The 13779-nt window shown below is 45.5% G+C and overlaps 1 protein-coding gene across 3 annotated transcripts in view; it reads left to right on the top strand.

The window, feature by feature from the left end:
- The window catches only part of astn2 (astrotactin 2), a 1763595-nt gene that overhangs the window by 1710395 nt on the left and 39421 nt on the right, over positions 1-13779 (top strand). The gene's annotated exons all lie outside the window — the stretch shown is intronic.

Genomic DNA, 13779 nt, shown 5'->3' with positions numbered 1-13779 from the left:
TATACATGCCAGATACACGTTCAGAAAGTGTACATGAAACCTACAGCCTTTCTACAGGAGAGGTGCATTATCACAACGGTTAAAGTCCAACAGGTTTATTTGGTAGCACAAGCCACTAGCTTTCGGAGCGCTGCCCCTTCATCAGGTGAGTGGGAGTTCTGTTCACAAACAGGGCATATAAAGACACAAACTCAATTTACAAAATAATGGTTGGTATGCGAGTCTTGACAGGTAATCAAGTCTTAAAGGTACAGACAATGTGAGTGGAGAGAGGGTTAAGCACAGGTTAAAGAGCTGTATATTGTCTCCAGCCAGGACACTTAGTGAGATTTTGCAAGCCCAGGCAAGTCATGGGGGGTTATAGATAGTGTGACATGAACCCAAGATCCCGGTTGAGGCTGTCCTCATGTGTGCGGAACTTGGCTATCAGTCTCTGCTCAGCGACTCTGCGCTGTCATGTGTCGTGAAGGCCGCTTTGGAGAACACTTACCTGAATATCAGAGGCTGAATGCCCGTGACATCTGAAGTGTTCCCCAAAAAAAAGAGAACACTCTTGCCTGGTGATTGTCGAGCGGTGTTCATTCATGCGTTGTCTTAGCGTCTGCATGGTCTCCCCAATGTACCACGGCTCGGGACATCCTTTCCTGCATCCTTTTCCTGAGACTTCTTACTGTGTTTACCCCAGTCCAACGCCGGCATCTCCACATCATCATTATCACAATGGCACAGTGGTTAGCACTGCTGCCTCACAGCCCCAGGGACCCAGGTTCGATTCCCGGCTTGGGTCACTGTGTGGAGTCTGCACATTCTCCCCATGTCTGCATAGATTTCCTCCAGGTGCTCCGGTTTCCTCCCATAGTCCGAAAGACGTGCTGGTTAGGTGCATTGGCCATGCTAACTTCTCCCTCCGTGTAGCCAAACAGGCGCCAGAATGTGATGACGAGGGGATTTTCCCAGTAAATTCATTGAAATGTTAATGAAAGCCAACTTGTGGCACTAATAAATAAACTTATCTATAGGGCTTGCTGTTTTTGATCTGAAATGCTAGGTGAATGTATTGTCATCTCCTTGCAAATCATAAATGTAAACTTGTACAGTTTCTCAAGTGACAGGTCAACTGCAACCCATGCCGTGTGTATCCACATTAGCTGACAGACCTTGACGTGCACGTGTGACTGCCACAGCCATAGCGCCTGTGATAAAGTGGTTAATGCCGCTATTGACTTCAGTTAACATCCTTGGGGAGGCGATGGCCGAGTGGTATTACTGCTGGACTATTAATCCAGAATCTCAGCTAATGTTCTGGGGACCTGGATTCGAATCCCGCCACGGCAGATGGTGGAATGTGAATTCAATAAAAAAATCTAGAATTAAGAATCTACTAATGATCAGGAAACCATTGTCGATTGTCAGAAAAACCCACCTGGTTCACTGAAGCCTTTGAGGGAAGGAAATCTGTTATTCTTATCCGGTCTGGCCTATATGTGACTCCAGGTCCACAGCAATGTGGTTGACTCTCAACTGCCCTCGGGCAACTAGGAATGGGCAATAAATGCTGGCCAGCCAGCGATGTCCATGTCCCATGAATGAATTTTTAAAAATCTGCTGAAAGGGGCAAAATCTGGTCCAGAACAAGCTCCAAGTTTATTGCTCTGCTTGTGATAATCACATTGTGTTTGAGATATCAGTTTTACTCTTGCAGGAAATGCTGTTGCGGAAGGTTTAATTGATATCCCAAAGGTTTGTTTTCCGACAGTTTGGATGCACATTGAGGAATCGACGACTGATTGTTTCCCAACTTATTTGTTTGGATGCTTTTCAATATCATTTTGCTAATTGAGGACCAAACCTTTCTAACCTGCATCACTAAGCCTGATTGGAATTGATAGAAAACATCATTAAAATAATTGGGACGGCACGCTGGCACAGTGGTTAGCAACGTTGCCTCACAGCGCCAGGGTCCTGGGTTCAATTCTGACCTCAGGTAACTGCGTGGAGTTTGCATGTTCTCCCCCCTGTCTTTGTGGGTTTTCTCTGAATGCTCCCCCGGTTTCCTCCCACAGTCCAAAGATATGCGGGTTAGGCTGATTAGCTGTGCAAAATTGCCCCTTAATGTCAGGGGGACTAGCAGAGTAAATACCTGGGGTTTAGGGGAATAGGGCCTTCGGTGCAGGTTTGATGGGCCTAATCCTTCTGTACGTCAGGGATTCTATGATTCTTCTATGATCGTTAAAAGTAGTCAGACACCATGTGCAATAGGACAACAATGAGAATCAGAGATGGTGCTGCAACTCTTGAGAGTTTAATGATTAGTTGTACAGTTTACTTCCCTTCCAACATCAATGTACATCTTTGTGTTTCCCAGTCAGGTTATCCACTGTTCACTTGAGAGGTACACGATTTGGGTTGAATCTGAACCATATTGACAGAGCAGAGAGAACTCAAGTTTCAGTGCCTGGGTTTTGCTTCTTTCCCAGCGGGGTTTCTAAAAGCAACTTCAAAAGACCAGTCAAAGGTTCCACACCAGTTGTACTCAGTCACCCATGTTGCGCATGTGGATGTCAAGAATGATAACAGTTTAAAGGGGTTAACTCATGAGGACAGATTGCACAGACCAGGCCTGTGTTACCTTTGAGTGTGGGACATTAAGGATAATTTAATGGAGGTGTTTAAGCTAATTGTATAAGTTGCTGGGCAGTTAGAGAGAAACTACTTCCTCTGGGGAGGGAGTCCAGGACAGGAATTGGGGCGTAACCTTAAAATTAGAACCAAAACGACCACCATTCACTGGAAAGCTCTGATGGTAATTGAAATCTGGGGGGAGGTGGTGGCGCACTGGTATTGCCACTCGACAATCCAGAGACCCAGGGTAATGATCTGGGGACCCGGGTTTGAATCCCACCACAGCAGATGATGAAATTTGAATTCAGTAAAAATCTGGAACTAAAAGTCTAATGATGACCATGAAACCATTGTCGATTGTTGTAAAAACCCAACTGGTTCACTAATGTGTTTTCGGAAAAGAAATCTGCCATCCTCACACAGTCTGGCCTACACGTGACCCCAGACCCGCAGCAATGGAGGGCAATTAGGGATGGGCAATAAATGCTGGGCCCAGCCAGCAACGCCCACATGCCGTAAAATGGATAAATAAAAGAAAAAACTCAATTAAGTTGTTGATGCTTGTCAAGCAATAGTTTCAAAAATGAAATGAACAGACCTTTGTTAAAGAAGGGTAATAAAAACTATGGAACAAATGCTGGTAGAGGGAGGTAAGATGCAGAATAGCAATGATGTAACTGAATGACAGGACAGGCGCGAGGAGCTGAATGGCCCACCGCTATTCCTGGCCTGCCAAACATGGCTTCAGCATAGAAACTAATGTGTATCATTCAATCTTTTGAGGCCACTCAATTTTATCAATGCTGATTTTGTACCTGAACTTCATTACCATGTTTTCTGATAAAGAGAGGGAAAAAATACAGGGGTGGAGAAGAATTGGAGAACAGAAGTATCTGTCTTCCGTGTACAGAGCCATCATAGTGGCATCAAGCGAGCAGCTTTTACACTTTGTTGCCAGTGTTATGTCCCAGTTACCTCAGCTGCCAGGACACCAATGAAACGAGAAAAGATAATCCAAGGCTGCATCTATAGGGAGTATTTCTTCCACCAGTGGGAGATCCTGAATGCATCAAAAAGCTCGTGCTCAACTACTCTTCAGCTTTCCCATCTTTCACAGCTGTAGGAAACAGAAACCGTTGTGAAGATTTGGATATGTGATGGTATTAAATGCAATCCAGCTCAGGACAGAACAAAGGGCGCTGTTAAGGCTGAAACTCAATCTTAAAAGTTCAAATGACATTCATAAACTACTTGAGTTTTGCTCTCACAGTTTGATGTATCCCAACCTCCTCAATTAAATCACAGTTTTATAATCACTCCCTGCTAACTAATCATCTGTATACAATTCATAACAGTCTAAAATGTCAGTAAGTAATAATTGACAGTCGTCTGCATGGGTAGGTTGGTCGAAGGATAAGAGCTTTGGCAGAGACCATTATTTAAGTACAATTGTCACGTGGGCAAGTGTAGTCCCAAGCTTCCGGTCACTTGTCATTATACTTCTGCACTCCATTCTCCCCCTAACCTCTCTCTTGCTGGCCTCCTGCTTTGTTCCAATGAAGCTCAACATAAGCAGGAGGAACTTTCAATGAGGTACTTTATAGCTTTCTGGACTCAAGGTTGAGTTGAATAACTTCAGGTCACAATTTCTGTCTCTGGGCAGGATTTTCCAGCTGTGTTCACCCAGAAACCGGAAAATCCTGCCTGAGGTCAATGGACTTTTCCATGGCCCACCCCTTGCTCGCTACGATTCCCGTGGCGAGCGGAATGGGAAAATTTGCCCCTCTTTTTTTGGATGACAGCTGTTGACACTCTGCTGTTCACATTTGCATCTCCTTTCGACACACCTTTGTCTTCTGTACTTGTCCCAACCCCATCTTCTTTTTTTGTCTTGCAACATCTCCTCTTTGTGGCATTTACTCTCTCTGCCCTTCTCTTTTGTTCCTCACCAACCCTGGCTCAAAACATGTAACATTTGTAGCATTTTCCAGTCGTAATGAAAGGCCCTTGACCTTGAAATGTTAACGCTGTTTCTCTCTCCGCAGATGCTGCCTGACCTACTGAGCTTTTCCAATGTTTTCACTTCTTAATCTCAGATTTCCAGCATCCACAGTATTTTGCATTTTTGTTTCTATGAAAATTCGGAATGTACAAGAATCCAAAATTGGAGGAACAAAGGGTTCTGGAGGGCTGTGCAGATGGAGGTGATTCTGTAGTTAGGTAGAGAGAGTCAGTCCAGGGAGGGATTTGATATAGGCGACGTAGTGGCACAGTGGATAGCACTGCTGCCTCACAGCGCCGGGAACCTGGGTTCGATTCCTGGCTTGGATCACTGTCTGTGTGGAATCTGCACATTCTCCCCATGTCAGCGTGGACTGTTCCGCTTCCTCCCACAGTCCAAAAGGCGTGTTGGTTAGGTGCATTGGCCATGCTAAATTCTCCCTCAGTGTACCCGAAAAAGCTCCAGAGAGTGGCGACTCGGGGATTTTCACAGTAACTTCATTGCAGTGTTAATGCAAGCCCACGTGTGACGAATAAATAAACTTTAAAATTGTGCATTTTTAAAAAACATCTCCAAACCTCTCGCCTCATTCTTTTAGTGATTATCTTAAATTTACACCGTCTGGTTACCAGTTCACCAACCAGTAAAAATAGCTTCTCACTATTTAACTTATCAAGACTCTTGGTAATTTTGAACATTTAACCATGCTCGTATGAAATTCCAATACTATTTTACTGAAGGCATGAACCAGCTTATTTTGAAGTAACTCTAGCAGAGAGAAGGGACTGATACGAGCGCTGAAAGCATTCACATGTTACCATTGCCAAGAGTAACTTCAAACCTATATTTTTCTATAATCCCATCAGAAGGAATTCCCGGAAACAACACAACTGGGCCCATGAATTAAGGGATGCGGCTTTAATTATCTGAGGCCGCCATTTAGCTCGGGCATTGAGGAAGACAATATTTGCGCCGTTCAGCAGCTATTTAGTAGAACGTTTCTTCTTCGGCTGTAACCTTGCCATCGTGCTGAACTGCTTCCTGAAAATCTTCCAAGTTACATGCGTATCAGCTGCAATTCTGTTCTCAGCAGACGCTAGTTTCACGGGCTTGCCTTCTCAGAATGTGCATTTTATAAGGTCTGTTGGGAAAATTACTCTTCAAAAAGATATCAAACAGCAAATTAGATGCAGCGCAACACGACACACAAACATGCAAGGGAAAGGATTGGGGATGTGCCAGTGTCTTGGCTTCCCTCACACTCTATAATAGTCTTTTGTGGTAATTTATTACCTCAGCCTTCATTTTCCCAAACAGCATAATTTTGGTCACTAGAATCGCTCCAGCTCATATTTAAAATTTCCTCCACTGTGTTCTGCGTTGCTTTTAAATTTCCTCACGTGCATTGTTCGACATTGGTACAATTTATATTTCGCACAATATATGTGTAATCTGTACTTCATTTGGGGCGAAGTTGGATGACCCCCAAAAAACAGGCATGAGGATCACGGTACACAATTAACCAGCATCAGTCCATTCAATGCAATGCAGGCAGCGTGCCAACTCTGTGCTGTCTGACAATTTGATTGATTGCTGCGTGCAGAGAGGGCTAACTGTGCTGTTCATTGGCTACAAACATCAGCAAGAGGCCCAAAATCATAACTTTCCAGCATCACTTAAAGTTAGCCTGCCCTGCTAAAGATTGTCTGCACCTCTTCAACAGGGGGGTGCGGGGAGGGGGTGCATTGTGGCTGGAGGAGATGCAAGCAATTGTGTAGGAATTTAAACTGACCTGGGAAGCAGCGAAGGATGTCAGAGTGTTTTGGCTACGGTTACTAAGTTAACTCATAATGGAATTAAAATCTGCGATTTTTGACTGAATGTTTAATGCACCAGTACTGTCTTGATGCTCAGGTACAAATCCCAGCAATTTTTTTGTGTCGGGATTCTCCGATCTCGTTCGCCCCGCCATCGCTTGCCAGCGAGAACGGAAAACTTGGCGCTCAGCCAAAACTCCATCCGCTGCAGCGGGACCGGAGAATCCCAACCACAGTCGAGGTCAGAAAATCCTTTCTTTTCTGGGATATGGTTCCACATTGCCCAACATCCTCCTGTATCTTACCCCAGTGAATGCTGGAATGTTATTTAACCTGAAGAATATCACAACTAAAGCAAGTGCAGTCCTCACAAGATGTTGCTGGACATACTTTCCAGGTAGATCCAGTAATCAAATGTGGAAATTTTGGCTAATATAATTCTTCTTCCAGTTTAGGAATGAAAGACCAATTATAAGACCAGCAGATATTGGAGCAGAATTAGGTCATTCGGCCCATCGAGTCTGCTCCGCCATTCAATCATGGCTGATATGATTCTCATCCCCATTCTTCTGCCTTCTCCCCTGAACCCTTGATCCCCTTATTGATCAAGAACCTATCTATCTCTGTCTTAAAGATACTCAATGGCCTGGCCCCTACAACCCTCTGCGGCAAAGAGTTCCACAGATTCACCACTTTCTGGCTGAAGAAATTCCTCCTCATCTCAGTTTTAAAGGAGCGTCCCTTCACTCTGAAGTTGTGCCCTCGGGTTCTAGTCTCTCCCACTCGTGGAAACACCCTCTCCACATCCACTCTATCTAGGCCTCTCAGTATTCTGTAAATTTCAATTAGATCCCCCCTCACCCTTCTAAACTCCATCGAGTATAGACCCTCAACCGCTCCTCATATGACAAACCCTTCATTCCTGGGATCATTCTTGTGAACCTCCCTCCTCTGGGCACCCCTCGAGGCCAGCACATCCTTCCTTAGATATGGGGCCCAAAACTGCTCACAATATTCCAAATGGGGTCTGACCAGAGCCTTATACAGCCTCAGCAGTAAATCCCTGCTCTTGTATTCTAGCCCTCGAGAAATGAATGCTAACATTGAATTTGCCTTCCTAACTGCCGACTGAACCTGCATGTTAACCTTAAGAATGCTACTGGCATGAGTGAGGTCAGTTAATTTTCTTCAGCATGTTGATAAAATCTGGAATTTACGAGCATGGGCTATTTTTCTCTGTGACAGTGCAGGCAGTGTATGTATCTATTAAGCCATTTAGGAACTTTACAGTTACTCAGATTAAGAAGTTGCATACAAGAGCATTTGGAAACTAAAGGCAGAATCATAAACACTTTGAAAAGATTTCAGGCTTTGGGATCACCTCAAGGTTCCCAACCCTACATGGACCTAACGTGCAATGAATCATTTGGGAAGCGACTGATTAACAAGTCACCTTTGCATTCACTGTCCAATTAACGATGGTGGATGCGTTCCTGAGATGGGAAGTCCAATCAGAGGAGCCGCAGGACTGGGCTACCGGCAGCAGCACCGGGAGAGGTGGGTACATGCCAAGGCAGTAGGAAACCCAGACAGCATCTCAAAATGGAGGAGGATGATGAAAGTTTAAATTTAAAGAATGCCCACAGCCGTCAGGATCATCAATGTAGAGGGGGAGCTGCTGGGATGCTGCCTCTAAGGAGTTCTCAGGCTGATTGGGGGACCACATTGAAGGAGAGAAATTGTCTTTGCCTTCAGAAAATAGCCGCTAAGTGGGTCTCGTTTGGTCCAATTGGCTTGGTTCCCAGCCTACCCCTAGAAAACTCCCCCAGAGGTAGGAAGCCATCCATTTTCCGCCTTTTTACTGGACCCACTGCCTACAATCCCCATGGAGTCTGGAAAATTAGACCCGAACAGGCAAGAGATGGGGCAACAATTTTTTCCAGCTTTGGGCTGCTGTTACAAGTTGCTAGTAAGGCACACAAAGAGTGACATTTTAAAAGAAAATGGAATGAAGTCTACCAAAGGTTAAAGGTGCCAGGCAGCCGAATGGTATTACAACAGATAGCTACAGCTGAAGAGCTCATATCATTGGATAAATGTCTTCCTTCTGTGCTATTAGCTCTATGGACTAATTGCCACAGGACAATCCCGCATGCCTGCAGTAACTTCAGGGGAAGCATCATGGAAAGCCTATTTAAAGAAAATAAAAGTTCCTATGGAAATTCACCTCCAGGATTCGATGACCCACTGTTCATTTCTCTGTATATCTGTTTGCCACTGCGTTTAGAAGTTTATTTATTAGCATCACAAGCAGGGTTACATTAACACTGCAATTAAGTTACTGTGGAAATCTCCTAGTCGCCACACTCTGGTGCCTGTTCGGGTACAAACTGAGGGAGAATTTAGCATGGCCAATGCACCTAACCAGCACGTCTTTCAGACTGTGGGAGGAGACCTACGTAGACACGGGAAGAACATGCAGACTCCGCACAGACAGTGACCCAAGCCGGGAATCGAACCCGGGTCCCTGGTGCTGTGATGCAGCAGTGCTAACCACCCTGCCACCGGGTGCATCATTAGAGAGATTAGACAACTATTGGTAACATCCTCAAGATCATTGTGAAAGATAAGAAAGTGATTCCCAGTATGCTGACTGCTTTCAGCAATCCCAAGTAGGAAAGGCAGAAAATGTAGGCAACAGGACATTGATTTGTGTTGAATTTTTAACTTTATATTGATAGAAAGAGCATATAAGGGGTTAAAACTCAAGGCCACACGGATTATTTCTCAAAATAAAAAAAACACAGTGCAGAAACCAGACAAATTGGCTGCATTGTACTTCATGGGTGCGAGCCTCTACAGAAATTCACTGAGATGCCTTAATTGTTTTAAGTGGTTCAGCTATTACATTCAAACGCATATTTCTTTGCCATTGCAAAAGATTAGTCATCCATTCAATATTGATTAATGGAAATGCTGAATTCTGTGTTTGGTTCTTGGTCTAATGTAATTAAGAGTGAGGTAGCTGTCTATTGAATTTTATTTCTGTGTAACTTCAGTGCGGTTGACTTTGCATTTTTGTACAAAGCCTGTTTTACGAGGGAGTGTCAGTGTCAATGGCCAGAATTCTCTGACCTTGTCTGCGGCTGGGATTCTCCAGTCCCGCTGCAGTGAATGGAGCTTTGGCTGAGTGCCAAATTCTCCGTTCTCGCTTGCAGCGGGGACGTGGGTGAATAGGATTAGAGGATCGTAGCCAGTGAACAGCTCGGTGTCATATTTGCATTGGTTTATTGGGCAAGTTGAGCCCTATTGAACTTACAGCCAACAAACCTTTGTTCCGTATTAGCCACCAGACTAAGGAGCAATGGGATGAGAGGGACCAACTTATCCTAATCGCTGCCCACATCTTATCAAGCCTCAAAACACTGGGCGGGGTTCTCCAATCACATTCGTCCCGCCACCCTCGCCATAGAGCATGGAGAATTTGGCGCTCAGCCAAAACTCCATTCACTGCAGTGGGACCGGAGAATCCCAGCAATGGGTGAGGTTGGAAGTTTCCCGTAACTGCCTTTCAGTGCTGAACAAACTGCCAAGAGCTGTTACGTGTGACAAGATAAAGTATAGACAGCCATTTTCAACACCATCACGCTCATTCAAATTCTCTGCAAATGTTGAGTGCGACGACACTAACTAGTGTTTACCTTCAAAAGAATCATCCCTGATTTGGATGTAAGGTGCATTTGAGAGCATCGCAACTTGATTTATTAATCTCTGGAACCAAATTGCAACCAGTTTAGTTTTCCCTCTGGAAGTCATGTAATCTTCTGGACTTGGCCAAAGACCAAACTAAAGAAGCACGGGCCAATAAAGGGGGGAAAAAAATCTGGATTATTCCTCTCTGACCCCTTCAGGTGATTGAAACCAGTCCAGGAGATCTCATGGACCAACTGTTATCTGCATAGTTACTTCCTGACTAAATGCGCCAAATCTACTAAATCATTAGTGAAGTTGAGAAAAGCCAACAGCATTGCAACCAAATATTGGGGAAGAGGGCAGTGGGACGCTGATAGCAACAGCACAGAGTAACCCGTCACTGAGTTCAAGAACAATGGGCCGTAGTAATAAAGCCAGATGTCAGAATTATCTATGAAACGTTCACCTCATCACTTGGGAATGTTAATGCCTAGTGGGAGATCTTTAAGTGGTGGTTAAAACCCAAAAGTTTTATTGACATGCAGTCAGGAGCCGACGAACAAAGCTCAAAGCCGGGAGTTTGAAATGTCCTGGAAGAATTTCGACACAACACCGAAGACAGCTGCAAGTCTAATACATCAGGCGCAATCCTCAATGCACAAAGCAAACCCGTGGAACAGTATCTGTATGTTTAATGGCTTCATTTGGAATGTTAACCATACAATGTCAGAACCTAAGAGAAAACTTTGAAGAGATATTAATAGGGCTAGACTGCTTGAAACAAACCAAGATTGAATGATGACGCATGCGCTTTTGCAATAAGATGAGAGGCCCATTAGGTGATCTGTCAAACAACAAGGAATCGTTAGTAGAGTCCAATTTGTTTGGGATTTGCAGGCAAGGAGAGGGGGAAATTGGATCTGAATGTAGGAAATACTGATAGGTTTACATGGACTCTTTACGGGGATGTATTAATACTGCTGAAACTAAGGAATATGACAGGTCCTACAGCTGCACACACACTGAATGAATTCATTGGCTCTTCCTGCTCTGGTGAATGTCTTGACTCTCTAAAGGTCAAATGTGTACGTGGTGTACTTGACGTCCGAAGCATTGAGAAAACCCAACGAAAGCACCAAACTACTGTATGTGAATTATGGAAAGCTATTAACACATAAACTCCTTAGGACCGGCATAGCAGATGCTTCACAGATGCATTTAAAACTGTCATGAGCTCACATAACCTATTTCAATAAAGTTTGAATAAAGAAGGCAGCAAAAATGTTGACTTTTCTCTCTCGCCACATGTGCACCGAAGAATCTTATTAACAGGTTACATGTGTGCACTTGATAGGCTCATTAGCAGAGTTCAGGTGTGCCCAGGTGTCTCCATTAACAGGTTGTATCCATGTCCAAGTTTTATAGACTGCTAAATTTGTCCGACTCTTTTTTTTGGATGTTAACAATGAACAACGGATCTGCACTGCCTCAATCTACAAAATATTCTCACACCACAATGGCTGACATTGAAGCTGCAGTAGGATATTGGGACAGGAAGATTATGGCTCCTCTGGCAAACTACCAAAGCAGCAAGTCCTTTGAAAGTAACCCCTTAAAGCGCAATCTTTCTTGATTGGTTGCCCGGTCTTTCTTGACCAGAAGTGGAGCTTGTATTTGTTTAGTCAGGGAGGTGAAGATTGACTTTAGACAAGCCACAATCATCCTCTAAATATTCTCCTCAGAAATGTCACTCGTTCAAGGAAAGTGCTCCATCCTCCATTTTGTTCTATGAATAATTCGAATGAACAAAATAAAAATTGCAACACGTTCATGAGTTTGGGGGAGGAGAACATAGAGCAAATTAAATTGTTTTGGACTGGGTTAGCTTTTTGTTCGGGGGAAAGATTTTTTCCCCCAAATTTAAGTTTCCACTCATTAAAAGAAAATTGTACGGCTTGATTGAATGATGGACCTGCAAAGCAAGAGTCAGTGGTGCAAAGCTGACAGTTGCTGAAGCTTTGTAGAATGTTGGGCCTTGAAAGGCCAGAAATATTCCACAGAGGTCGCATGTCTGAGGAGTGACATTTCTGAGGAGAATATTTAGGGAGTAAGGAGGTATGTTTTACAGAGCTGCAGTCCCCAGGAGTGCAGGCAAGGTTGGACGCAGGGCCTGGAAAATTTCTGCTTGCTGTGGGGAGGTCCCTGGAGAGCTGGAAATACTGTCCCCAGGACCAAGGATGTTCCTGGTAGTCTCGGTGGGGTGGGGTGGAGTCCTTTATTGAGTGCTGGTCAGGCTGCTTTCTGCAGTCACTGGTTTGTTCCATTATTCTGGCTGTGGGGTGCGGTGAAGGACTGGACTGAGTGCTGGGGTTTTAGGGAGGGGTTGAGGGAGTGCACCATGTACTGCTTGGGGGCTCATCAGGCAGTTGGTGCTTCAAGCAGGGGTGCTCTGGCTAACATAGACACGTATACTGCATGTACTCTGCAGTGAATGGGAACCCATCTTGTGATAAAAAGGAGTCTGTCCCTGCCCCGTGTCCCTGACCTGCAGCACATGCCTGGAAGGGAATGCTGTAGTTGCACTCATGGTAGTGGCTCAAGGGAGCGCAATGGTCATTCCCGCACACCAACCTCATGCTGTCCATGCCTGTTGTGTTAATAATGCCAATGGCAGGCAACCTAATCAGGGTGATGCATGGCACCACAGATTGTGTTGTGTTGCCAGCATACACAAGTGGGGGACTGGACCCAGTGAGGGATTGGGAGGGTGGGAGTGGGGGGGGCACAGGGGGTGGTGCTGGGATAGATGCAAGCAATGACATGAATCTCTCTCTAACCCCCACGGTGCAGAATGGATCTTGGTCTCATTGATTTCGAGCTGGCCATCGTGGTGGCGGCTGAGGAGGAGAAGGCGACTCAGGAGGTGGAGAGCGTAGAGAGGCCACTCCAGGAGCAGCCAGTGGCAGGCCCTCAGGAAGGAGAGCCGGGGGCTGCCACTGATGGCCATGAGGTGGGAGAGCAGTCTCCCGAGAGGGTGGTCAGGAGAAGGAGGATGCGGAGGCCGAGGCGATACTGCACCAGAACATAATTTGAGGGGATGTCGGAGGTCATGGGCCATCGCCGGCTCTGCCTATCCAGGACACTGTCTGGCACCTGTGTGAGGTGCTGGCACACCTGGCACCTGAGGGCAGGGGCCGCCACCCACTGCCAATAGCAGCTAAGATCACAGCGGCACTGAATTTCTATGCAACAGGGTCGTTTCAGGCACCCAGTGGTGACCTCTGTGGAATCTCTCTGGCCTCGGTCCACAGATGTGTTTGCCAGGTGACAGATGTCCTGTTCGCCAGGCAGGCCAAAACATCCATTTTGATGTTGGACAGGGTCAGCAGGAGACCCAGACTGCAGGTTTCACCGCCATTGCCGGGATGCCCCAAATGCAAGGGGCAGTAGATGGGACACACATCGCTCTGCGGCCCATGCAAGATGAGGGGCAACCATTTATCAACAGAAAGGGGTTCCACTCCCTCAATGTACAAATCATTTATGACCATCGGATGAACATCATGCAGGTTTGTGCATGGCACCCAGGGAGTCTCCATGACAGCTGTGTCCTGAGGCAGTCGGACATCCCTGGGCTCTTTGAAG

This window comes from Mustelus asterias, chromosome 13, assembly GCF_964213995.1.
Source record: "Mustelus asterias chromosome 13, sMusAst1.hap1.1, whole genome shotgun sequence".
In the NCBI taxonomy this organism is placed as follows: domain Eukaryota; kingdom Metazoa; phylum Chordata; class Chondrichthyes; order Carcharhiniformes; family Triakidae; genus Mustelus; species Mustelus asterias.
The sequence above is the reverse complement of the archived record's forward strand: the minus strand, read 5'-3'. Positions and strand labels throughout refer to the sequence as shown.